The 9,341-nt window shown below is 51.1% G+C and overlaps 1 pseudogene; it reads right to left on the bottom strand.

Moving 5' to 3' along the window:
• Positions 1-6,707: 6,707 nt before the first annotated feature.
• LOC120846876 lies at positions 6,708-8,961 on the bottom strand (annotated as a pseudogene).
• Between the last annotated feature and the right edge of the window lie 380 nt (positions 8,962-9,341).

Here is a 9,341-nt window from a genome sequence, read left to right as displayed (position 1 = left end):
CGAAGGGCTCCAGGAGCCGTAGGCCACGCATCCGCCGGCGTCCAGAAGCAGTTCTCACACTGTCGCCGCGCGCGCTGTACGCCACTTGTATTGTGGTTGGCGCGAGGGTTTTCTTCGGTATAGATTGGTTTTGCTGACACCTTTGAGCTTCTGCTGATTTCCGAGAATAACGGTTTTGCGTTATAAGAATGGCACAACGCACTACAGACGGGGCGGTTTTTTAACTACCTGGTTCTGTGCGCTTCGCTAAGGATGCGTGCAGCTCGAAGACTCTGCGGAGTTAGTTGCTTTCGCAGTCCCCGGCCCGGCTCCAGATGCAGCCACCGCTGGCAGCGGAGAGTCGCCGGCTCAGTTCCCGGCGACTTCAGTTTGTGTACGCAAGGTGCCCTCTAATTCTGTTAGTAACACCGCGTGGCCTGCTTTCCAACGTGAGCCTCCTACCCTGCGGTAAGCCGGTTAATGTACGCAGGCAGCCGAGTCCAGATAAAGTGAGGTCCCGGCCAAAACGTGTTTTCCGGGTCCATTGCTTCCCCTCGATGGCAGTGTGTCCACCGAAAACAATGACCTCTCCCTTCTACCTTGCCATACGACGGGTCTGGGGAGGGCGAAGAGATGTTTGCGGACTGCTGCGTGGGCTCTTTTTTCCGTCATTCACCCCCGAATTCATAGATGCGACTTCAACTGAAGCCGAACTTCGACTTGCTCAAGTCCGCCTTAGCACCAAGTTCGACTTGAGAACGCCCAAGCTGCGTTTTACGTTTCACAGACGCTCCCGCGAACTTCCTTCGTCAAGTCCCGTTCAAGTCGCGAGCGGTCGCGGCCCTCCTCGCCTGAGAGCGACAGTAGGTTGCAGTTTTTCTCATAAAAGTTCTTTCAGACTTTAAAATAAGGTACTTCTCTAAATTTTCTTTATAGCATGTGTTTACCAAACATAAATCGCGAGAGATGCTAATGGGAAGTTTAATTATTTTAGCGATTGTACGCGTTTTCTGGACATAATGATGATTTCGTCTAGCAACATACCAAATAGCCGCCAAGCACGCTCTTCGCACGTCCGGACGCTCCAGCCTTCCCTTCTGTGCAAGTTTTCTTCAGTTAAACGGCAAAACTTTTGAGATTCCCCCAACCCTTGAGCAGCAGTGGAATGGCCACTAAAAAAAAACAATCGCCGCGCTTCACCGCTGATAAAATATCTATTTCATCGGGGCTTGTCGGCAAGCATAAAACGATCATTGAATGCAAAAAGACAGCTCCGTATCTTCGAACCTCAAAAACGAGACCTGGGAGAAACTCTGCAATGAGAATAACTGCTTACCGGGTGTTAGTCCACGGGACTCTAATCAGCTCAAGAAGTGTTGGGGGAACCTCAAACAAAAGTGGAAGAACGAGCGCTCGGACGAGAAGCGCAAGACCCACAAGACAGGTGAGTGTTCTGTCCCTGCTCGTCCACGTTACTCGGAGTGATCGATCTTCTCTAGCATTTGCGATTGGCGAAAGATCATAATGGGAAAACTCTTCGCGCTTCCTTTTTGTCAGCGTGTGCCATTCCGCATTTCCTTCAGTTCAGTATATAGAAAAATCGTAATATGCGCAATGTTCCGAGTGCCGTGGATTATCCCGCTCCCGTTTAAATCCACTGTAGCTCCGTTGTACTGAGGCGCACAGCAGATGTCGACATATCTTCCGTAGGGAGCGGGGAAATAGTTGTTTTGCATGTGAAATGCATAATATGGCATTGTTTTAGTTTACTCTTACGGCGTTATTGCCTTATTGATCAACCTACCTTTCTATTTTTTACCCGTGTCACGAAAATATCGTGCTAAAACGTCCCAGCCTCGTCTATGTACAGGAGTGTTTCTTTAGAATGTTCAGTATGTGCCTATATCTCGACTGCTTTAATCAAGTGACTTGACATACACGATTGTTTCTTAGAAGGGGGGCCGCCCCCCACACCCATGAGCGCAATTTCTGTGCTTGTGGGGGCAGTAGCGGGGCACATGGCCACCCGCCTTGACAACGATAACGACTCCGACGGAGCGGCCTACCTGCCCCCTGTCCAGAACAAGCCAGTGGCGAGGCTGCTGGAGGGCATGGTCGACTGCGACCCAGTGTACGAGTATGCAGGTACAGTGTTGAGACACATCGATCTGCACTTTAGGCCACTTGTAGGTTGCGTGTGAGGGAAAAATATAAATAAAGGGACTCAGAATTCCAGAACGGTGAAGATAAGACGGAAGATATTTACAGTCGTAAGAAAAAAAAGTAAGAAATAAAGCGGTGTAGATATATAAACAAAGTTCAGTTCGGCAAATCCGCTTACGGCACGGTGTTGCATGTCGGCATTGGCATGGAGTTGGAAGGCTCGCTTGGCACAAGCGGATGTTTCCCAGCAAGCTTGGTTAACAGCCCCACGGGCCTGAATTTGTCTGTCCGGGCTCTTCCTTGGCTGCCAGGACCACTGCTGTCAAGCCGGGTTCCGTGTCGTGGCCGCCCTTTTTTCACGTATCACAAGCCTGTGTCATCTTACTCTCATCACGCCTTCCTTTTTCATTATATCCATCTCTTGCTTTGGCCTTACTGTCTTCGTCTTCTAGTTACTCACACCTTCACCACGTTCACTTTCTCGTTTTCTGCTCAGTCCAACTCACAGTTTTCATGTATGTCGTTTTTATCATCCTTGGTTCCCCCCCCCCCCAATCACAGTGTGCACCTCACAAGGGATTGGTAACACAGAATCCATTCTATAGCTTTGTGGTAATGTGGCACAAATTAACCGGCCACAATGGCGCCCAAGCGTGATATGCTACTCACTCGCAGGAATTTCACGGGGCTTGGTTTTTTTTTTTTTTTTTTTTTTTTGGTAAGCCTTTTTTTACTCCCCGTGTTTCCTACCGTCCCGTTCTTTGGTCACGTCCGCGTTTTTTGTATTGGTTTGTTTTTGACCGTTCGTTTTGTGACTGCGGCAATAGTTTCGCACGCTTGTGTTGGTTTCTGGGGGGCGTTTCTTTGTTTGTGCTTGCAGCCATGCTGACACGGGAGCAGGAAGCTGCAGTGTCCGCAGCGGCACAAATTAACCTGCTCAAAAGGTCACGGTGATATGCAACTTCGTGATGCAGCGCATGGCCCTCACGCCTGGCCAGCAGGAGACCCCGCCGCAAGAGCCCCGACCACACTTGACTGTACCAGTCTACGTGGGGTACGACGGCGTTAAGTCCGTGGCAGACTTCCTGGGGGAGTTGCAAACGTACCACCTTGCCTCCGGTGCCTCGAAAGCCTTCATCATGAACCGCATTGTCCCGCTGGCGTTGCAAGCCAATGCTAGAAGCTGGTTGGGGTTGCAGGCCCCGTTCACGAGCCTGGCGGACTTCCAGACAAGGCTTCGAGAAGAGTTCCTGCCTGTGGGCTACGCAACGCAGATTCTTCGAGAGCTCGAGGCAAGGCCGCAGCACTTGGACGAAAGTCAGGACCGGTACGTTCAGGTCATGCAAGAGCTCTTCAAGAGGGCGGACCCGAATACACCGGAGTCGGACAGAGTAGCTCGGGTCAGAAGACAGTGCCACCCAAGATACCACGCCTACCTCATCAACCATACCTTTGAGACCCTTGAAGAGCTAGCCCGGGGTGCCTGCCTCATCGAGGAAGCTCTTCATGCTGAGCGGAACTACGTGCCGCCGCCAACAGCCAAGTACGCACTCAAACCAGCATGCCCCGAGGCCTCCACGCAAGTGGACTGTTCGAATGAGACCTCTCTTCCTCACCGCATCAACCGGGAGAGTTGGTGTGACATGTATGGCGTTCGCCCATGCAAGATAAGCGGATGTTCGACTAACTCTCATCAAGAGGTCCCTGGAGGTCACAGCAGTGCCTGTGAGGATCTCGGGCGGGGGTCGCCACGACAGGTGGAAGGTCGTTGGCCGTGCCCTATCGCAAGTTGGGGCCCAACGGAGATCACTACCCAAGCGAACCATCTTTATCAGTGTGCTCCTGCAAGTGCTGGGGAAAACTGGCACGCTGCGGTCGAAATCCCGCAGCAAAGCAGCATTGACCTCCGCCACAACAGAACAAGCACTCCCCACAACAGCTAATCGCAAGCCTGGTAGAGGCCTTCCCATCGTGGTTCTTTACCCGATCACCGGAGGCGGGCACCTCGGTGCGGGTGACTTAAGCAGGCCACTGTTGTCGGACTGCTGCTACGAGTGCGAGCAGCCCGGCCACCAACGAAACCAGTGTCCAAGACTTTTGGACACTACAAACAAGAGGTGGCACGAGACGGCGGGAAAGGGGCTGGAATCAGAACAACCAGGGAAACTACCACGGCCGCCGATGCTGAAACCAGACAGCCACTGGCTGAAAGCCGTTACAGTCCCGGTGCTGCGGCAGTGAGGCCGCAGCACAGATTCCATCGGAATGTCGAATCCAGCCCGAGCCTATCATCATTGAACTGTGCATGACGATCACTTTGCTCGGTTTTCCTTTTGCCGCACTTTTGGATTCTGGGGCCGCTATCTGAATTAGAGGGGATTTTGTTTTCGAACTCTGCAAAGCAAAAAAAGATAAGTCTCCGGGAATGCGAAATGCGACTACAGTTAGCTTCTCTGACAAACTTCGAGAGGCCCGAGAAAATCTAGACGTCGCCCGAGTGCAGCAGTCGTAACGGTACAACCAGGGGCAACGTGACCTGCAGTTCGAGTTGTCGCAGTTTAATTTGGGTACAGCTGACGGCAGCAAAGGGCTGGAACCAGAACAATCAGGGAAACTACCACGGCCGCCCATGCTGAAACCAGACAGCCACTGGCTGAAAGCCGTTACAGTCCCGGAGAGCAGTTAGGCCGCAGCACAGATTCCATCGGAATGTCGAATCCAGCCCGAGCCTATCATCATTTAACCGTGCATGACGATCACTTTGCTCGGTTTTCCTTTTACCGCACTTTTGGATTCTGGGGCCGCTATCTCAATTAGAGGGGATTTCGTTTTCGAACTCTGCAAAGCAAAAAAGATAATTCTCCGGGAATGCGAAACGCGATTACAGCTAGCTTCTCTGACAACCTTCGAGAGGCCCGAGAAAATCTAGGCGTCGCCCGAGTGCAGCAGTCGTAACGGTAAAACCAGGGACAACGTGACCTGCAGTGCATTTCATGCCGTGCAATTTATAAACATTGTACCTTGTGCTAACGGCTTATAATCCAGATATGGGTTTACCCATCTTGTGACAGGGGACAACTATCAACCTGGCATCCCTTCTATGGACGTCGCAGAGCCAGAGGCAAGTGCCAGTGCCACAGCAGTTACAGGAGCAGACCCGGGTCCCCCCACCGAGCAGACCGTACCTGCTCCTGCAGCCGCTTCAAGCTGCAGCAGCGACAAGGTGGCGGCGACTCAGGATGAAGGCAGGCCGGCCAGAGGGAGGATGGTGCTCCTAGAGCAGGCTCTCTCAGGAGAGAACGGTGTACGAAGTTCTCTGCTGAGGGCAGAGTCTGCCATCCGAATCAAGCTCCTTGAGCAGGAGCAGCAGATGAAGGTGGCAGAGCACCAAATGAAGGTGGCAGAGCACCGCGTGCGGCTCCAGGTGGAGCAGACGAACTTAAAAATTGCGGAGTGGAAGCTCAGGGAGCTTCAGCAGGGAGCTGAAAAATAAAAAGCAGTGCCAACGCCTCGACTTTTGAAGGGATCTAATATATTTCACAGAAGTTGAAAGCTGGGGCTATATCCAGAAAAGGATAGGGTGCGATTTCAGCTTGTTTCACATTAGACATGCTTTGAGAAAATGCATAATTACATAATGGCTCCTGCCTTTCATCTATTATCATTTGGACTAGTAAAAAGCCACTGCACAGTCACTACAGCAAAGGGTTTGGCAATATTTTCACATTTTTATTGGTGAATAAACAGGAATAAAAAAAACAGTAAAGGCATTTGTGAAATACACAAAAAAAACTTATTAACATATGAACATATATCCAGACGATGCTTATAGGACAGTTTCATTGGACGCCGTGCTATTTACTCCAGTACAATGAAAAAAAGCCACATCATGACAAAAGCTTTAAAGGGGCGATGGAACAATTTTTCGTACTTCGTGCAGATACTGCGTAAAACAAATCCCCAATGTTTATGAGCTATGAAACATGCTTGTGTTTTTAAACCCGTGCAATAAAAAACGCCGAAGAAAAAAATGAAATAAATGGCAGAGTTTCCCCCTTTAACTTGCAGCCAGGAAAAGTGGCCAAGTGATTTGGAGACGATTATATGGCACCAGTGTTAATCATAGTACAGGACACGCGCCGAATTGCAAAAATTGTTGGTTTGGCTATTGTCGTCGTTGCAGCACTTGGACACGAGCCACTACCTGAATGATTGCCAAGCTGTTACCACATGCCCAAATCGAGTGCTCACGCAATACTATAGGGTCCAATCTGTGAGCCGCATTCAAATATTGTCACTCTGAGGGGGGACTACACCGACAATGCGACCCCTGAGCTTTTGTGAAGGAGTGATTGAAAGAAAATGCTTGCTTTTATCTGAAATTACACTGCAACAAAAAATGTTTCTTGGTCAGCGGCATTGCATTCAAGTATACTAGGGTTCCTCTAGTGCCAGTAAGCTTGTGTAAAGTGAAAAACATTGTAACTGAATATTGCTCCACCGCCCCTTTAAGGCAAAGCTCGATCAGTCATTGTAGAAGGGAGCTTCCACTTCGAAAGAAGTTTCTATTTGAAGCTTCTTTCGATGATTTGCTCCCGTTTCTGTATGCCCGTGAGGGAGTCCTCCACGGTGTCCACGGCGGGTGGCAGGTGGACTAGCCGTGTGGCCCTCCTCCTGGGTCTGCGTGCCCTAGGCACAACTGGCGGAGCTGGGGGAGGTGGAGGCTATGGGTCCTTCCTCAGGCAGGCCAGGTTGTGGAGTGCAGCGCAGGCTGTGATGATCTGCACGGCCCGACGTCGCTTGTGTTGCAGCCTCAAGTCGAGGCAGGGGAAGCGCCGCTTCCAGATGCCAAAGGCCCTTTCGACAAAGTTTCTCGTTTTGATGTGGGCCTTCTGGTACCTGATCGTGTGAGGGAATATCATGAGTGGCTAATTAAATTATAATATTGCCTGTAGATCCCTTTCATATCTTTCTCCCGAGTAGCTCGGTTTCAAAATGCTCCAGCACAACGCACTAGCCGCAGACATTGACAAGCAGGAGAAGCTCCACTTGTCCCGCCTCCAGCATCAGCATCATACATTCGGTAACACATTGGCATCTTCACTTCGTGCATGCATGTGCAGCCAAAGCATGCCAGAATGCATTGAGCGTGCTCTGGAGGAAAGGCAGAAAGACTCCCTGCAGTCCTCACCGTGTCAGTGACTATAATCCTCAATAAGGGCAGATATTTTCGGGGCGAATGTTGCCACACCCAGTATCTTACTTATTTTGTTCGTACATTATTTAACCATCGCAACTAGCGCACAAGTTCAGTAGTCCTACTACTGTTCCACGTTTGTATATAATGTTTTCCTTGCCTCCACACATAGCCCTACATTTGCTCAGGCACTTGTAGGATTTACTTGCCTGCCTCGTGGTGTGTTGGCTGGACCGGAATCTGCCAGGGGGGTCATCAGGAAGAAGAAGCAGGCGTAGCCCATGTCCCCAAGCAGCACCCCTGGTACCCGGCGTTCCTCGTACAGCACCCGCACACGGGAGTTATCAAATATCTGGCTGTCGTGTACCGACCCGGGCCAGCTCACAACCACATCGTAAAATTGCAGCTGGGGGCCGGTGACAGCCTGCAAGTAGACTGCGTTGAAATGAAACATGGAGACATGAGTAAGAAAAATTAGTGGCAATGGTCCCATCGAATGAAGCTGTCGTAATATTCGACAAATATTTCCATTACAAAAACTGCTCAAGTGATGTGTTCTGACAATGTCAATATGAACATTGCAAGCTTCGAAAAGTATGAATATTGCAGTTCATTTGGAAGCGAATATCAAATAACGTATTATTTGAAACTACTATTAGAAAATTAAAATATTCGTGCAGCCCTACTTTTTGCACATAGAATTCGTGAAGCCCTACTTTTGTACATAGCATCAAGGGGAAAAAAACTGTACTTTCTTAATTTTCAGTGGCACCGCCAACCATGTCATGTGCCAGACACTTAGAGCAACATGTAGCAGGTTATTCGTTCTGGCTCAGTTTGGCGCAGCAGTTCAACCACTGCATATAGCGAAGCAAAGACGAGAGGGCTTTGACTACAATGTTTGGGGCAGAATTTCAGAATTTCATGCAGTCGAACATGAGCGCATACTCCAATGAATAACATCTCGCGATCGCCGCAAGCGTCGCTCTTTAAACTCTAAATTCGGTAAACCGCGAACTCTGCACTCGTTACCTGGACGTTGATTGAGAAAACTCCCTTGCGGTTGCGGAACACCTCCGCGTCGTCGCCGCCGAGGCTCTTGATTCGCACGTGGGTGCAGTCGATGCACCCGGTGACGCCGGGGAATTTCGCAAGTGCGAAGAAATCGAGCATCACCGTGTTGAATTGGGCGGCGCTGGGGAAGTCAACGAGGACCCGGAACAGGTGCCTCGCGATCAGCTGCGTAACTACTCCGACAGCGCGGCACACTGTTGGTTGGGACACGTTCACGAGGTTCCCAGTCACAACCTGGAAGGCTCGGCACCATAAAACCGCAGCGTGACCAGCAGTTGCAGCATGGGGGTCAGCGAAAGGCCCCTGCAGTCGGTGCTCGTTTGTAGCGGCAGCATCCCGAGGAGCTCTCGCACGGTTCCCTTCGTAAAGCGGTACCGCGCCAGGAACTGCCCGTCGTTCTAGCGCTCCATTGGGTTCTCCCTATCCCGAATTGATGGTCGCGGGACTCGTGACAAAGGAAACGCGTCCCCGAAGACGATATCGCACGCGCCAGTTGCGAATTCGAAGGCGGAGATCCTCTCGGCGACGTCGCTTCGCCAAGCCGCCATGTTGAAACGACTACGAAGTCGCGTTCACAATAGGTCCAACCCAGCCTTGAAAATTGGGCACTTCAAGTTCGCTTCAAGCTCCGTTCAAGACCGGTTCAAGTTAAGGCGCGTTTATGAACCGCGCTTGCTCGTCGCAAGACGGACTTGAGCAAGTTGAAGCTCGACTTCAGAGCAAGTCACATCTATGAATTCGGGGGTCAGGGAGACGTTCGTGCTCCCCCTTGATCCGTACCATCCCCCACTACGTGCGACGGCGGCGGGACGGGGGACACGCCGAGTGACCGGGCGGAACCTGCCGGATGTGCGTCATCGCTGACGCTACCGGGAGTTTGAGGAGTAGCCGACGGCGGCCAAGAGCAGAAGACGGGGGAAACTGACTT

Source organism: Ixodes scapularis, unplaced genomic scaffold (genome assembly GCF_016920785.2).
Source record: "Ixodes scapularis isolate PalLabHiFi unplaced genomic scaffold, ASM1692078v2 PGA_scaffold0__279_contigs__length_252992795, whole genome shotgun sequence".
Taxonomy (NCBI): Eukaryota; Metazoa; Arthropoda; class Arachnida; order Ixodida; family Ixodidae; genus Ixodes; species Ixodes scapularis.
This window is presented reverse-complemented; position numbering and strand designations above follow the sequence as displayed.